General features: G+C 42.9%; 1 protein-coding gene across 1 annotated transcript in view; it reads right to left on the reverse strand.

The window, feature by feature from the left end:
- The window catches only part of LOC115199743 (rho-related BTB domain-containing protein 2), an 87,350-nt gene extending 74,400 nt beyond the window's left edge, over window positions 1–12,950 (reverse strand). Inside the window, exons 1-2 of the mRNA XM_029762138.1 lie at window positions 12,774–12,950; window positions 11,842–11,960 (exon numbers count right to left, since the gene is read on the reverse strand). The gene's annotated coding sequence lies outside the window, so the exon portion shown is untranslated. The remainder of the gene's footprint in view (window positions 1–11,841; window positions 11,961–12,773) is intronic.
- Window positions 12,951–16,044: the final 3,094 nt, after the last annotated feature.

Consider the following 16,044-nt stretch of genomic DNA (forward strand, 5'->3'; position numbering starts at 1 on the left):
TAGCATTCTTATGAGAAACACTTCCTGACCTAATCAGATAAGTAATCAACCCAATCAACTATTATCTCCACCTATGCTATGGTGAGTTGATGTCCCATTGACAAACAAACACAAATGTTTAATGATAGATTTTCTCTTTTTTCTTTCTTTATGATTTTCTCACAGACGCCCAACTCCACCAACACCGTTTGGACAACAAAGCACCTGGACTAAAACCGAACTATTAGCATGACAGACCAAGCCTGGTCACTTAGCTCAGTGGGTCTCTCCCTTTTTTTGGTTACGATACCCTCTATCACATGATTTTACCCATGGGGATTAATAAAGTACTGATATACTCCCTTATGTTCAATTTACGATTAGACATATGTTCTTATAAGTTTCGTTTTTTACTCCCTGTGAATACCCTACTACACAATTGTATCTTCTATGTTCGACCAATGTTTGTTTTTTAATAAAAGTGTGTGAGTCATATGTCTAATCTTTATTTCCTACATTTAAAATCAACACAAGTAAGCATGTTTAAGAAGTATATTGCTCCAAAATGTACATTATTTTAATTGTTTAACAGTAGGCTAAATTCAATCAAAAGTAATTGAAAGCCACATTCACAATGTTTTTGGTGTAGCGCAAATTTAAGAAAACATTTTTTTATATATTTTACATAAGAACTTCAGCCAGTTTAGTCTAGTGACATGTCTGATGACCTTTCATGGCTTGGACAAGCTGTCGAAATACAGCTATGTAGTTGTTATTAAACAAGGCGGACTGGTCCATCTCAGTCGCCCTGGCTGTCTTGTCTGCTGCACTGGCTGCTGCCTCATCTTCACACAACTGATTAAAGAGCTGGTCCTGCTGCTGACACTGGGCCTCAAGTGTCTCCTGGTATGAGTCCTCAGTCTCACTCACGAAATTCAGGTATTCACTGGTTTTGCTTGCAGTGCGTTTTCTCTTCCCCTGGGAAAATATTTAGGCAGAAGTAATGACATGTACAGGTCAGGAATGATAAGGCACACACTCCAAAGCAAACGTGAGGGCAGCAAGTGTGAGTGCAGTTTTGTTCTCCAACCGTAACTGTCTCATCAAATGTATTAAATATTATCAAGCAAAGGCCAGTGTGGGGCCAACCAGAGCTACTGTACCAACTAGATACACTAATGATGCAAATAAAGGTAAGGTATTGGGCCATAATTTGATTAATTGAATCAGCATTACAGTTTTATATATAAATTCCTCGATCCACACTCCTTGAATAATGTTTAGGAGCATAATCCTGCCATGACAAAAGCCCTCTGTGGATGAGATTGCCCACCCCTGTTGAAGACTGCTAAGTTGTGTGATTAGGGCTAAACAATTGACAGTGAACTGTTTACCAACCAAGAATGGACCCTTGGTGCCTGGGGTTGCAGGGATCAGGGGTTGCAGGGGCATTGATTGTGTCGATGGACGCTGGGTATCTGGGGGTGCAGAGCTCTGAGCTTGTCGGTTCACTATTCGAGCACGCAGCGTCCTCTGAGTCCGTAGGTTCAGGAATGTCCTCTATGTATGTTTGTATAATGTAAAGTCAGATATTCCGGCTAACGTCAAACATGTACTAAGTCCACAGCGTAGGCCTTCCATGGATATTTATATGACAAGTTGTCATCCCTAGTTCACGTCTCGCACAGCGCTCACTCTCACAAGTTACAGCTAGCTATGCTGAAGACATTGGTAGCTAGCTAGATAGTAATTTGGCTAAAAACAATGTATTACCGTGCTGATCATCGCTGCTCGGCGTCATCATGGCTTCAAATATCACTGTCTGATTGATCCACTTTTGCTGTTGTGGTCTTTTTATATTTTTATATTCTTGTTTGAGTTTCTTAATTGTTTTCCCTGCACTGTTTTACTGACCGATGGAATCCCATCTCAGCTAATGTATCCAATATGTTTTCGAAGATCTTTTCATTCCTGGTGGAAGAATCCAGTTGCCTCTGGATGCTCCAACTGACCAACTTGCTGCTTCCATTATTCGTTTTTGGCTTGAGAGTTATTCACTAGTGTAGCTGCACCAAGTTCTATCTTTGGCTGTACCGTTCGTGGTCACATTAACCTTCTCTTATAAAAATGGTGCCAGTGACTTGTGCATGAGTGTTAACATACGCGGGCGACACTGCAACATAATTGCGCGAGACCAATGATCGAGTTCAGTCATTTGTAACCTCACTCACCAGCCTACTTGGTTTGAGGTCAGTACCAGACATCAAACGAGGCTGAATATCCTCCTTAGTTCCAGGAATCAAGCGGGCAATGGGCAAATGGAAATGAAATAGGAACTGTGATATTCACGGCCCAGCAAGGCACGGCCCTGCAACGGAAAAGCATCACTAGTTTCCTAACAGTGTGAGGGCAGGTGAAAGCACAGTAGGACAGAGTGTGAAGGGAATGAGAGTGAATGGCCCTCAATGTATAGTAAGGGCATTTGAAGACACTGCCCACCACTATCCAATTACAATAATATCTAGCATACTTGCACCCACAGGCATCAATGTCCAACACATATACAGTGGGGTGAAAAAGTATTTGATCCCCTGCTGATTTTGTACGTTTGCCCACTTACAAAGAAAGGATCAGTCTATAATTTTAATGGTAGGTTTATTTGAACAGTGAGAGACAGATTAACAACAAAAAAATCAAGAAAAACGCATGTCAAAAATGTTATACAATTATTTGCATTTTAATGAGGGAAATAAGTATTTGACCCCTCTGCAAAACATGACTTAGTACTTGGTGGTAAAACCCTTGTTGGCAATCACAGAGGTCAGACGTTTCTTGTAGTTGGCCACCAGGTTTGCACACATCTCAGGAGGGATTTTGTCCCACTCCTCTTTGCAGATCTTCTCCAAGTCATTAAGGTTTCGAGGCTGACGTTTGGCAACTCAAACCTTCAGCTCCCTCCACAGATTTTCTATGGGATTAAGGTCTGGAGACTGGCTAGGCCACTCCAGGACCTTAATTCTTTTAGCGCTGATCCCGTAACCGGGATCAACATCCAGCCAAAAATCAGAGCACCATATTCATAACCAAATCTAATAATTTCTGTTTCTCAAACATAGGACTATTTTACACCGTTTTATAGATACACTTCTCCTGAATCGAACCACGTTGTCCGATTTCAAAAAGGCTTTACAGCGAAAGCAAAACATTACATTATGTTAGGAGAGTACATCGTCAAAATAGCCACACCGCCATTTTCCGACCAACCACAGGCATCACAAATAACCAAAACACAGCTAAATGAAGCACAAACCTTTGACAATCTTCATCAGATGACACTCCTAGGACATCATGTTACACAATACATGCATTCTTTTGTTCGATAAAGTTCATATTTATATATAAAAACAGCATTTTACATCGGCGCGTGATGTTCAGAAAATATTTTCCCTCAAATGCATCCGGTGAACCAGCGCTACAATTGACTAAATTACTATTCGAAAACATTTTAAAAATGTAATATTGTCATTCAAAGAATTATAGATTAACATCTCGTGAATGCAACCGCATTGCCAGATTTAAAAATAACTTTACTGGGAAATCACACTTTGCAATAAACGAGGTGCTATGCTAAGAAAAATAGGCAAGGCGATACAAGTTAGCGCCATCTTGGAACCATCTAAAATCAAATATACTATTGTAAATATTCCCTTACCTTTGATAATCTTCATCAGAAGGCACTTCCAGGAATCCCAGGTCCACAACAAATGTAGTTTTTTTTCGAAAAAGTTAATAATTTATGTCCCAATAGCGCCTTCATGTTAGCACGTTCCGAAGGCTACTCAAAATGTACTGAAGCCCGCGGGACTTGTCGTCATGAGTGTGCAAAAAATATATATTTACGTTCGTTCAAACATGTCAAACGTTGTATAACATAAATCTGTAGGGCCTTTTTCAACCAGAGCTTCAATAATATTCAAGGGGGACGATTACATTGTCTTACTAAACGTTTCGGAAGATGAGGCTACCCATGGGCGCCCGCGTCATAGTAGTAATGGCCCTCCCTCTATGACCAACTTTCCAAGCCTCTCTTTCGGTCAGTTTCTACCATAGAAGACTCAAACCACTTTGTAAAGACTGTTGACATCTAGTGGAAGCCTTAGGAAGTGCTCAATGAATCCTAACTAACGGTGTGTTTTATAGACAAAGTGTTGAAGGTGATTCCACAAATCAGATTTCCACTTCCTGTTAGGATCTGTCTCGGGGTTTTGACTGCCATATGAGTTCTGTTATACTCACAGACACCATTCAAACAGTTTTAGAAACTTTAGAGTGTTTTCCATCCAAATCTACTAATTATATGCATATCCTAGCTTCTGAGTTTGAGTAAGAGGCCGTTTAAAATGGGCACGTATTTTTTTCAAAATTCGCTGTAGCGCCCCCTATCCTTAAGGAGCTATAAGAGGTTAATGTGCTTCTTCTTGAGCCACTCCTTTGTTGCCTTGGCCGTGTGTTTTGGGTCATTGTCATGCTGGATTACCCATCCACGACCCATTTTCAATGCCCTGGCTGAGGGAACGAGGTTCTCACCCAAGATTTGACGGTACATGGCCCCGTCCATCGTCCCTTTGATGCAGTGAAGTTGTCCTGTCCCCTTAGCAGAAAAACACCCCCAAAGCATAATGTTTCCACTTCCATGTTTGACGGTGGAGATGGTGTTCTTGGGGTCATAGGCAGAATTCCTGCTCCTCCAAACACGGCGAGTTGAGTTGACGTCAAATAGCTCCTTTTGGCCTCATCTGACCACAACACTTTCACCAGTTGTCCTCTGAGTCATTCAGATGTTCATTGGCAAACTTCAGACGGGCATGTATATGTATTCTTGAGCAGGGGGACCTTGCAGGCGCTGCAGGATTTCAGTCCTTCACGGCGTAGTGTTACCAATTGTTTTCTTGGTGACTATGGTCCCAGCTGCCTTGAGATCATTGACAAGATCCTCCCGTGTAGTTCTGGGCTGATTCCTCACCGTTCTCATGATCATTGCAACTCCACGAGGTGAGATCTTGCATGGAGCCCCAGGCCGAGGGATATTGACAGTTCTTTTGTGTTTCTTCCATTTGCAAATTATCGCACCAAATGTTGTCACCTTCTCACCAAGCTGCTTGAAGATGGTCTTGTAGCCCATTCCAGCCTTGTGTAGGTCTACAATCTTGTCCCTGACATCCTTGGAGAGCTCTTTGGTCTTGGCCATGGTGGAGAGTTTGAAATCTGATTGATTGATTGCTTTAAGAGTGTGCTCCTAATCTCAGCTCGTTACCTGTATAAAAGACACCTGGGAGCCAGAAATCTTTCTGATTGAGAGGGGGTGAAATACTTATTTCCCTCATTAAAATGCAAATCAATTTATAACATTTTTGACATGCGTTTTTCTGGATATTTTTGTTGTTATTCTGTCTGTCACTGTTCAAATTAACCTATCATTAAAATAATAGACTGATCCTTTCTTTGTCAGTGGGCAAACGTACAAAATCAGCAGGGGATCAAATACTTTACTCCCCCACTGTAGCAGTTATTTTCACCACTTCTTAGACAGTGTTTACGCTTATGTTTACGTTTATGTCATTAGGAACTGTGTAAGTGTATATGATGTGCCTTTGAATTGCCAAAAGAGGAAGGTGAATGTCTTGGACACTCAATATGTCTTGGACACTCAAGTCCAAGGCAAGGTTAGGCTGCATGAAAGTATCATCAGGAATGGCTTTACCTGGTCTGGCTAATGTAACAATGCTACAACCCAGTGTCGGAAGCCAAAATACCCATAGAAGAAACAAGACACACCTAGCTGTGTTGAACCTTTGGCCCAGAAGCGCTGAGCTCTTGCCTCATAGTGTGTCATGTTGAGAGTTGAGCAACAGGCAGGCTTATCTGTTCTGTCACCCTGGACCTGGGACCCAGACTGGACATCCACTCAAGGCTCTGTCCCCAGCCCAACCTAGGGCTGTCAGAGCGGGGGAGAGGTCAGAGAGAGAGAGGCCCCCTCTCTGGGAACACCAGCTGGGCTTATCTCTACTGCTGCCCCTCTAATGTCCTCTGTCTGTGTGTGTGTGTGTGTGTGTGTGTGTGTGTGTGTGTGTGTGTGTGTGTGTGTGTGTGTGTGTGTGTGTGTGTGTGTGTGTGTGTGTGTGTGTGTGTCAGAGATTCTGAGTACTATTGTGAGTTTCTGTGTATGTACTATACACAGAGGGCTTGTACATGTTTCTGTGTGCTTGTGAGCATACAGTTGAAGTCGGAAGTTTACATACACCTTAGCCAAATACATTTAAACTCAGTTTTTCACAATTCCTGACATTTAATCCTCGTAAGAATTCCATGTCTTAGGTCAGTTATGATCACCACTTTATTTTAAGAATGTGAAATATCAGAATAATAGTAGAGAGAATGATTTATTTCAGCTTTTATTTCTTTCATCACATTCCCAGTGGGTCAGAAGTTTACATACACTCAATTAGTATTCGGTAGCATTGCCTTTAAATTGTTTAACTTGGGTCAAACATTTCTAGCCTTCCACAAGCTTCCCACAATAAGTTGGGTGAATTTTGGCCCATTCCTCCTGACAGAGCTGGTGTAACTGAGTCAGGTTTGTAGAGGCCTCCTTGCTCGCACACGCTTTTTCAGTTCTGCCCACACATTTTCTATAGGATTGAGGTCAGGGCTTTGTGATGACCACTCCAATACCTTGACTTTGTTGTCCTTAAGCGATTTTGAAACCACCACTTTGGAAGTATGCGTGGGGTCATTGTCCATTTGGAAGACCCATTTGCGACCAAGCTTTAACTTCCTGACTGATGTCTTGAGATGTTGCTTCAATATATCCACATAATTCACATGCCTCATGATGCCATTTATTTTGTGAAGTGCGCCAGTCCCTCCTGCAGCAAAGCACCCCCACAACATGCATGATGCTGCCACCCCTGTGCTTCATGGTTTGGATGGTATTCCTCGGCTTGCAAGCCTCCCCCTTTTTCCTCCAAACATAACGATGGTCATTATGGCCAAACAGTTCTATTTTTGTTTCATCAGACCAGAGGACATTTCTCCAAAAAGTAAAATCTTTGTCCCCATGTGCAGTTGCAAACCGTAGTCTGGCTTTTTTATGGCGGTTTTGGAGCAGTGGCTTCTTCCTTGCTGAGCGGCCAGGTTATGTCGGTATAGGACTCGTTTTACTGTGGATATTGTCACGTCCTGACCAGTAAAAGGGGTTGTTTGTTATTGTATTGTCGTCAGGGCGTGGCAGGGGGTGTTTGTTTAGTGTGTTTCGGGGTTTTGGTTTAGTTCTATGTTATCTATTTCTATGTTTGATATTCTAGTATTCTATTTCTATGTGGTAATTGTTTGGGATTGCTCTCTAATTGGAGGCAGCTGAATCTCGTTGCCTCTGATTAGAGGCCATATTTAAGTAGGGGTTTTTGTCTTGTGGGTGGTTGTTTCTTTTGTATAGTGTGAGCACCTTACAGGACTGTCGTTAGTTTTCTTGTTTCGTTTAGTGTTCACGAAAAAAAAAGTATAAGTATGGACACTTACCACGCTGCGTATTGGTCCGATGATTTCTCCTCATCAGAAGACAAAGATTATGACAGAACCACACACCAAGAAAGGGCCAAGCAGTGGAAGAGGGAGCAACAGAGGAGCGACTTAGAGTCATGGACTTGGGAGGAGATCCTGGATGGGGCAGGACCATGGCACCAGGTTGGGGAGTACCAGCGCCCAAAGGAGGAGCTGGAGGCAGCAAAGCCTGAGCGTCGGAGGTACGAGGCACTATATCCTCCATTTCAGGAGGTGAGGAGGCACCCCCCAAAAAAAAATTGGGGGAGGGGCACACGGGGAGTTGGAGTAAGTCAGGCAATAGGCCTGAACCAAGCCCTGTGGTGCGTGTCACTAGTCTGGCGCCTCCTGAGCCAGTTCCACGGACCAGGCCTCCAGTGCGTCAGACCAGTCCAGTACGTCCTGTTCCTACTCCTCGCACTAGCCCTGTGGTGCGTGTCACTAGTCTGGCGCCTCCTAAGCCAGTTCCACGCATCAGGCCTCCAGTGCGCCAGCCCAGTCCAGTATGCCCTGTTCCTGCTCCTCGCACTAGCCCTGTGGTGCGTGTCACTAGTCTGGTACCTCCAGTGCCAGCCCCACGCATCAGGCTTCCAGTGCGCCAGCCCAGTCCAGTACGTCCTGTTCCTGCTCACCGCACTCATCCTCCAGTGCGCCTCCATAACCCGGTACAGCCAATGCCTGCTGTGAGCACTAGGTCCTCAGCGTTGCCCGCCAGTCCGGAGCTGCCAGAGTCGCCCGCCAGTCCGGCGCAGACAGTCGCCCGCCGGTCCGGCGCAGCCAGAGTCGCCCTGCAGCCTAGAGCCTACAGAGACGGTCAGCAACCCAGAATCTATTGCGGGGGTGGGCAGGTTAGGTTGGGGACTAGGGCCGGAACCAGAGCCACCTCCGTAGGGGGGAGTATTGGGGAAGGGGGGGTGTTTGCACAAGAACCGTCGGTGACGGTGGCCACCCTCCCTTCCCTCCCTTTAGTTTGGGGTTATTTTTGTGGGGTTTTGTGTTTCGGTGCATCCGGGGTCTGCACCTTTGGGGGGGGGGGGGGGGGGGGGGGGTACTGTCACGTCCTGACCAGTAAAAGGGGTTGTTTGTTATTGTAGTGTGGTCAGGGCGTAGCAGGGGGTGTTTGTTTAGTGTGTTTCAGGGTTTTGGTTTAATTCTATGTTATGTATTTCTATGTTATGTATTCCAAGCTATTTAAAGGCACAGTCAACTTAGTGTATGTAAACTTCTGACCCAAGGGAATTGTGATACAGTGAGTGAAGTGAAATAATCTGTGTGTAAACAATTGTTGGAAATATTACTTGTGTCACACACAAAGTAGATGTCCTAACCGACTTGCCAAAACTATAGTTTGTCAACAAGAAATTTGTGGAGTGGTTGAAAAACGAGTTTTAATGACTCCAACCTAAGGGTATGTAAACTTCCAACTTCAACTGTATGTGATGCATGACATACAGTACATGAATTTGATAAGTGTGTGTGTAAATATTTGAATGTATAGTATTACAAACGGTATATTTGTTTTTACTACAATAAAATATGCAAATCAAAAAAGATGTATGTATTGGAAAGGCAGTATTTTGTAGATGTGTTATTACATAACTACGCACAAAGTTGTGTAGTAGCAGCTGCAGTAGCCTCAGACCTCTGAAACATACAAAGTAACTGAGTGTCCTGAATAATGAAATTCAGATGTCCAATGGACCCCAAAGAGGCCCTACTTTTTAAGGGGCTAATCCAAACTTCCACTGAAGTCTTCCTAAGAATTTTCACTTGGTCATGCATTAATATCAATGGGAGACTGAGTGAAAATTCTACTTAAGTAGACGTTAGGATTCGCCCTGAAGAGCAGAGGACGTTGGAAAGAACTAGAAAGCTAGCAGCCTATTACTGTAAGAGACATGGAAAGTCGATTAGCCTAGTAGTCTGTCTGTCTGCCTGCCTGTCTGCCTGCCTGTCTGTCTGTCTGTCTGTCTGTCTGTCTGTCTGTCTGTCTGTCTGTCTGTCTGTCTGTCTGTCTGTCTGTCTGTCTGTCTGTCTGTTATGCACAGCATTGGATTTTCTGTTTTTGCACAAGGTGTTGTAACTGACCTAGTGCCTGACTCCCAACTCCCACAATATACTGTATTGGCAAAACAAAGGCTTTTCCAATATCTAGCCCTCTTGTCTCAGTGTCCGGTTGTGTGTTACTCTCTGTTCTCTGTTGTTCCCCTGGCCATGTTACCCCAGAAACCCAAACATGTCCTTTCCCTCTTCCTTAGGATCTGCGCTCCTTCTTTCCTCTCTGGGCAGACACTGTCCCGGCTCCAGCTCTCCTCTCTGCTACCATACAAACACACGCACACATACGCACACATGCCGCGCACACATTCTTTGCACACGGACACCCTGTTTAAAAAACAAAACCGGGTGGCAGCCAAAAAAAGAGAGAAAGGATAGAACAGAAACTGTATGACTGCAATCCCTCTCTCTCACAACCACCTGCTTCTCTTCCCCCGCCTTCTCCCATTCTCTCCCTCTCTCTGAGACGACATTACTGCAGCAGAGAGACAAACATCATGTGGTTTAGAGAGAAGAACTAACTTTGATTTGGCGTATCTTTGTGAGCCTCTCTGTGAGTGTTTGATTGCCAAGGTGACAAGGGGTATGTATGTGTGAGAGTTTCCACATGTGTGCACTATGCAGTCTTTGTGTGTGTGTTCCTTTGTCATGCATGTATCTTTCCAAGACTGAATCAGACTGTTATGAAACATCCCTTGGTTTTGGCAGCTCTCTGTCCCTTGATAGAGAGTAGAATGCACACACACACACACACACAGCCCTCCCCACGTCCTCCTGCCCCATGCTTTGGTCGGGGTATGCAGAGTTGAACAGTGGTGGGGGTCGTTGGGTGTGTGTCTGAATGTGTGTGTGTGCATACTATTGCTCAACACACAGAGAAACAGTGTCTTATATGGTTCCCATCTGTGCGGAGCTGGCCCGCTAACCCTCCATCCAGCAGCCTGGAATGTTTGGTGATCAACCCCACTGGAAAGCCCCATTTATCAATACACACTCCCAGCCCCCTCAGGAGACTAACATATTCCACAGAGCAGGAAAGGCCTCACCCAAGGAAGAGAGGTTCAAATTCCACAGCTGATACAAAAACAGAGCAGAGGAACTGATGTCAACACTATCTGAACATCCCACCATTCACATCTCATGAAGTGGAAAGTCAGATAGGGAGACAGGGAGAGAGAGACAGGGAGAGAGACAGGGTGGGAGCGAGAGAGAGAGAGAGATTTTGGTCACACATGCTCCTAAATATTTGACCAAGTGGTCATAAATGTCCATTTCTAAAAACTTGTTTTTGATCCTTCTGAAACTTTAGGACTATGTCAAGCAACAAGTTGTTGACAACAACAACAAAAAATCAGAAAACATAAATATGGAACTATCCCAGATTTGGCCCCTTGGGGGCTTGGCAGCCACTATAACAAAAAAAAAATAATAATAATATATATATATATAATAATTCAAATACATATTTAGCTCCCAGTCAATGTCAGTATACCAAAACGAGTCTCATCTTTCAGATGCAATTGGAACTGAGTAGATAGCCCATAGAGTTCCAAAGACAGAGCTAAAAGTCTGATGGCACCGGCATATCGCCTATATCGCCCATATCAGTGGCCATCTTAGGTCGCACTGGCATGTCAGATTAGCTCAATTGTCATTTTCTCAGCCTCTGAGTGTAACAGAAACACAACACTTTGAATGAATTACAGACAAATGTTCATAACAGGTGGCTATGGATGACATTTATACAAAAAAAATATCTGTTCAAAACATGAAAAACATACACAAATGTATATGTTGAAATATCACATTTTACAACTGTGACATTTTTATTTGGGGGAATTTAAACCATTTAGGCCTACGTTCTGTCTGGTTGACAGAAAGTGTATTTTTGCCATCATTTACAATTTGGGGTACAAAAAAAATGTTAAGGGACCCACATATCATAGATAGTGTCATACAGTGATGAATAATTATAAAGTAGGCCTCGCTAATTGGTACACAAAAGTTGTGTTTAATTATTCATGTAATAGCCTAAGGTAAGTTGCAAGTTACATCAAAATATAGGCGTATTCAACATGCTTAAACGGTTATGCAATCCAATGCAAGTGTGGTCAGTTACTTCTGTTTCGTTTTTGGTGCATTGTTTATTATTGTGATAAGACCTAGGCTAAATTCTGTAATTATGGCACTCAACTAGGTGCTTACCTTCAATGGTCATTCGCCTCTGGAATCTTTAGTGTTCTGCGTTGTCCAATTCACAATCCTCGCTCTCCCTTTATTTAAGTTATTTTGGACAGCGCTCGTCTATTTCTCTTTCCATTTAGCTGCAAGGCACAACACACAATAACTATTCAGTAAGCTACATTCCTGTATGATGCGACATTTGTGAACACTTCATTTCTACTGGCAAGTTTTCCTTCTCGGTGAGACTTGACCTCTGTTTTTAGATGCCTTTTTAGAGTGGTTTTGTTGAGACCACTACGCTCTGAAACACTCCAGACTTTTCAGACGCCAGAAGGAATGTAATTACATGGAGCCTATTGCATATTGCAAAAAAGTGCAGACAATCTTGTATTTTCCGGATATAGTCTTAAAATGATGAAATTGTCATCCAATAACAGTCGTTATCAGGGCTATCAACTCAGTCTGTCTGTTTTCCGTCTGTCTCTCTGTCTGGGTGTTCACTGGTGCTGATGCGAGTTTTTCCACTTTCCTTTTGTTTCTTTCAAACCTAAACAGGGGCTTTGTAGAAGTCGGACGACTTTCCTTGTCTAATTCCTTCTCTTGCCTCTACCTAGACAACTCTGTAGACTACATATAGTTTAGCGGATATTCTTATTCGCCTATTATCTATTCTAACCAGGTCCTGGTCCTTGACAACGTTCATCCAAATGTATCTAATACGCGCAAAATGTGATTGCAATTAAGCCAATGACGAAAGCAAACGTGGTATCCACAACGTGCATTGCTTTAACCTAAATAAAGGCTATACCAGTGTTTATTTGTCAATGAAGTAAGCTAATTTTGAAACAAAAAAAAAGTACATCTCCAAGTCCTTGTTTCACCGCATCCCTTGTCCAATCACACCCCATTCAACGCGATAGTGCATGCGTTGCAAGACTGCCATGTATCCTCACCAAATTGGCCCGAAGTTCCTGGAGTCTCTGTGGTCTCGCCGTCCTGTCTCTCGCTCTCTGTTGCCACATGCTGTAGATGAACCCAGTTTCGCTCCAGCCCAGCCAGCGACAAAACGCCAGTGCCTATCAACGAGAGCCGTGACGGTGACGACAGCCTGGCGCCAGTTCCTGAACGATTGGTTCTTTTTGAACGACTCTTTCTACTGACTCGAGAGTCATGATTCGTTTTTCTGAGTGACTCGTTAGTTTTAGCCGTTTGTTTGATCTGCTGGCCGCAATGAATTATACAGCAGGGTTAATACTCGCCCATCTGTTGACTCTGGAGACGTGCTCCAACCAACAACTGGCTGTCTGGTCCGGCGTTATGGGTCTGGCTCGCCCGTAGAAATTAAATATTTATCCGTTATTTGACCGAGACGCGCGGACAGAAAGACGCATCAATCTCAGTTAAAGCATCCGAGCGAGCGAAACAGCGCCCCTCTGTCTCAGTATGTGTAGACTATGTATCTGATGCTGTCTGGACAAAAAGAGTAGCCTGTGGCATGCCATACTATTTCCGTCCAGACAGCATCACATAGATGGGCTACATATAGTAAGACAGAGGAGCACTGTTTCGCTCGCTAGTTTCAGCAGAGAGGAAGAGTCGCAGCGAGCAGGCTCACTCTAGCCAAAATCTGTCCAGAATAAACCCAATGCGTTTCTATGGGCATAATATGCAGACCTAAGCTTGTCGCCTGCATTCCTTTCTTTGGAACAACGACTCCCATTTTTAGGGATGGTAGTAATACAGTCATGCCATGTTGTATTTGTGGTTGGTTGTTGGAGAGAGAGGTGAATTAAACCTGATCTAAATGCTCAAGCTATAGCCTACCAACTATGCCTATTGCCGGACTTGATGACATCTTTATAGTGACTATGCTTAATCAATCAAATTCACACCATCTCTGTCATATTCTTTACCTCAGGATAAATACATTTGGCCTAGTATGCATCCTGAGTATTATTTATCTCTCTTCCTTGTTCAACCCGTGTGTGTGTGTGTGTGTGTGTGTGTGCAGTGAAGACATGCCCACATTTTATCATCATTATTTCTAATTCGTGTCATTGGAAGGAACCCCCAGTAAGGGGTCCCAGTAAGGGGTTCCAGTAAGGGGTCCCAGTAAGGGGTTCCAGTAAGGGGTTCCAGTAAGGGGTCCCAGTAAGGGGTTCCAGTAAGGGGTTCCAGTAAGGGGTCCCAGTAAGGGGTTCCAGTAAGGGGTTCCTTCCAATGTGAACAGAGCAAAGAAATGCTGGGCAGATTGTTAGATACTCAAGTGTGTGCAGTATCGTCAGTGGAGGAGGAGAGAGAGTGTAAAGTGAAACACAGCGTTTGGTTTGATTTTAGACGCCGGTGATGTGCAGTCCTCACAGGATTTATGTTAATAAATTAATTTGATCAAGCTACAGTATGTAGTCTATTCATTCCTTTTTGATTAATAAATAAACTGAAATGTTTTGTTGTTTCTCTGTAATACTAGCCACCTAGCAATTTTATGAAGTTGGCATACACAGCAAATTTGAGATCAGAATTTTAACACCAAGAGTGTCACGTTAAACACTTACTTAGTGTGTATATGTGACCCACCGAAATAGTCTAAATACTTCTTAGGGATAGCCCCCTCTTTTTAAATTTTCACCTAAATGACAAACCCAAATCTAACTGCCTGTAGCTCAGGCCCTGAAGCAAGGATATGCATATTCTCGGTACCATTTGAAAGGGAATGCTTTGAAGTTTGTGGAAATTTGAATTTAATGTAGGAGAATATAACACAGTAGATCTGGTAGAAGAAAATACAAAGAAGAAAACAACCAGTATTTTTATCACCATCTTTGAAATGCAAGAGAAAGGTCACTGTTATAGCCATCACTCTGGTTGTAATTCAGATAGTGTCCACAATATGGCAGCAGTGTATGTGCAAAGTTTCAGATGGATAACTTGAAGTATGACTGAACCTCAAGACTTTTACTGTGAAGTCCCCAAGTACATTTGGGCAAATCGTGAAGGAGACATTCGAATTCATATTCCATTTTTCTGCAAGAATATCTTCAAATCTGTATACTTGGACTTTGATTTAGCTTTCCAAGTATTAGTAGCCATATTATAAGTTCAACATTTGCAAGACAACCAGTTTTCATAACTTCATAACTCTGAATATCCTTTTAATTTTTGTCCAAAATGAAAAGGCATGCTGTCGTACAAGGTTAGTTGCTACATTTTATGACATATACATGGTTTCCAGATACTCCCGTAAAGCCCAGCTCATTGGCTATCTAGCTAGCTTTGTTTGACCCTGATTGGTGGTTACTTGACAAAGATAGTCGTTCAAGTGATGGCCGCGTCATTGGCGTGCCATGAAGGCGTCGCTCTCTGACCAAATACGGTGTCCTATAGGATATACTACACCCCTAATGAAATAGTGAAGTCTTGTTACTTCTTAGGATCTCTGAGGAATAGATACGAACGTGATTTGACTCGTTGAAACAATGTTTAGGGTGAGATTTTCACAGATTCCTTTCTTTGCAAATTGAACGAGTGGAAATACAAAATCGATCGTGCATGCTATATGGACCTTTTTAGGATATGAAAAATGATTTTATCTAACATAACAACACTTCATGTTATCTCTGGGACCCTTTGGATGATAAATCAGAGCAAGATTTTAGAATGTAAGTACACATTTCACCTTCAGAGGTGAATTTATCAAACCTGTCTCGGTGAAAAAAGTGTTTTGTTGCTAGGCGCTCTCTTCAAATAATAGCATGGCATTTTTTCGCAGTAATAGCTACTGTAAATTGGAGAGTGCCGTTATATTAACAAGAATTTAAGCTTTCAGCCGATATAAGACACTTACATGTACCGACATTTGTTGTTTCTCTAAAATCTGTGATCTTGACATAACACGCTTCATGATTTACAACTGTCTGATCCTGAAGATTAAACTAACACTTTTAACACAAAAGGTTAGTGCTGCATTTAGCTGTGGTTTGGGTTTATGTGACATTATATGCTAGTTTGAAAAATGGGTGTCTGATTATTTCTGGCTGGGTACTCTGCTGACATAATCTAATGTTTTGCTTTCGTTGTAAAGCCTTTTTGAAATCGGACAGTGTGGTTAGATTAACGAGAGTCTTGTCTTTAAAATGGTGTAAAATAGTCATATGTTTGAGAAATTGAAGTAATAGCATTTCTAAGGTATTTGAATATCGCGCCACGGGATTACACTGGCTGTTG

This window comes from Salmo trutta, chromosome 9, assembly GCF_901001165.1.
Source record: "Salmo trutta chromosome 9, fSalTru1.1, whole genome shotgun sequence".
Lineage (NCBI taxonomy): Eukaryota > Metazoa > Chordata > Actinopteri > Salmoniformes > Salmonidae > Salmo > Salmo trutta.